The 2,207-nt window shown below is 40.6% G+C and overlaps 1 non-coding gene across 1 annotated transcript; it reads right to left on the bottom strand.

The window, feature by feature from the left end:
* Positions 1–1,018: 1,018 nt before the first annotated feature.
* Positions 1,019–1,093, bottom strand: Trnaa-ggc (transfer RNA alanine (anticodon GGC)). The gene has a single exon. It is a non-coding gene; the product is annotated as a tRNA-Ala (tRNA).
* Positions 1,094–2,207: the final 1,114 nt, after the last annotated feature.

Here is a 2,207-nt window from a genome sequence, read left to right on the forward strand (position 1 = left end):
AAACGGCTCGCCACGGTAAGCAGAGAGTTAATGACAGTGTCCAGGGATGCTCGTAGAAATAGACGAGCAATTCTATCTATAAAAATAGCTGCAGGGGCGCGAAAAGTCATACGCATTTTCGTCAGCAATCTATACGAAAAAAAAAGTCATATGCTGACATGATTTGTTAGAACCCCCCCCCCCCCCGGAAATTACACCTAAGACATACTTTCCAAACTCCATGTACTATAATTGGTTTTCTTATCAATCTCAGAAACTTGGTTTGCCTGATTTCTTACAGGAGTTCGTTACAACCCTCATAACTGTTGCAGCCTGCCTTTTCCATGTCGTCAGTGTAAAGCCGCTAATGTGTCGCCCCCTTTCACACAAAAAAAGGAGCAACAAGTTTTCCTGAATGGGTACAAATTAGTATCACGATAGAAAGCATCCATGTAACTGTATCTTGGCACGCTGAAGTGCCCTTCACATATAAGGCTCAGATGATAAACTGATGCAGAGGTTGCTATGGTTACACTAATTCACTTATTTGTAGCATAATCCCCGACACTCATCCAGTTTGAAGGGAGAGTGTATGATTTACGGATACTTTCTCCTACAAAATGGATCACCAGAGGGCAATATACAATATATATAGGCCACGGCTGGAATGGATAGTTGGGTGTGATGTAGTTAATACGTGATTTTATAAACAAAACCACCTACACCCACACACATTCTCTCTCACATACATGCAATCACGCACACACACACACACACACTTATTTTTGTTTTATAATATTCTTTATTTGAGTTTCATTCAATGTGAATGAAACACACACACACACACACACACACACACACACACACACACTCTCCCACACACTATTGAGTGGGTATAATGACTGGATATAACCCCAGTGATTCTTCAAAGTATACATGTACTATAGGTTGGCTCATTGCTTAAATTCGCATGCTCCTCCATTATCCTCCTACAAATTCTTTCGTCTTTCTTTTTGTGGAAAATTGAGCAAAGAAAATGGGATTCCATCGGGATTCGAACCCGAGACCTCCGGATTGCCAGCCCGGTGCTCTACCGACTGAGCTATAGAAAGCCCCGGTTCAGTGTTTGTCCCATCAGAAACCCCAAATTCTCAATGCTCGAATGGTCAGAAGCTATAGCAGTGTGTTTGTGTGTGACACACACGTACACACTTGAACGTGGCGTAAACCCGAAGGATAATTCAACTTGGGGATAAATGCGAGGGATCACCGAAGTGATGCAGCTTTTTGAGTATGTAACAAACGCAAACAGAAAAACTGACCAGAAATGAATAATACTTATTAGTGGAAAATTGAGCAAAGAAAATGGGATTCCATCGGAATTCGAACCCGAGGCCTCCGGATTGCTAGCCCGGTGCTCTACCGACTGAGCTATAGAAAGCCCAAGTTCAGTGTTCGTCCCAGAAACCCCAAATTCTCAATGCTCGAATGGTCAGAAGTTATAGCAGTGTGTTTGTGTGTGACACACACGTACACACTTGAACCTGGCATAAACCCGAAGGATAATTCAACTTTTTTACATAACTCTACCAACAGAAATTAAATCATATTAGAATTTACGTCAACCCAACTGTTCGCCTGGACGTAAAAGGAGAGGGCCTATAGGAAGTTTGCATTCTTTTTTTTAGACGAGAAACATATTCACTGGTTCCCGCATGCCATTCGTTAACTACACGACAAAAAGGAGCAGCTAACAGGTAGGCGTTATTAAATGCTTAACTTTCCCTTTGTTTTCTTTCTTCATTCTCTTTCTCTCTCTCTACACTTGTCTACTGAGCATATGCTTATTTCTGTGTCTCTTTGTTCTTTTTTCGTTTTTCTATCTATTTTTGGAAACGGTATTTTCACTTTCATTATTTCATATTCAAGTATTTCAAAGGCAATGATATATCATATTGTAAGTATTATATTTCATATTTCATATTTTATTACAATACCTCTCTGACTTATGTAATCGAAATTTGATAACTTCTGCGGCGGGTTCATCCTCGAGTTCTCCGATGGATGAAGGCTAATTTTGATTTCGCTAGTTTGTTGGTCACAGTGTGTCCACTAACTTAAAGATGTCGACAGCTAAACACGGTTAGGAGGACCGTTTTTCGCTGATGGGCATAATGAAGACGCGCGCAACTGACCCATTTTTTAAAGAAATCTTTCAACAAAAGAAG

This window comes from Diadema antillarum, unplaced genomic scaffold (genome assembly GCF_040938485.1).
Source record: "Diadema antillarum isolate AM-2024a unplaced genomic scaffold, OU_Dant_1.0 scf00000123, whole genome shotgun sequence".
NCBI classification, from domain to species: Eukaryota; Metazoa; Echinodermata; class Echinoidea; order Diadematoida; family Diadematidae; genus Diadema; species Diadema antillarum.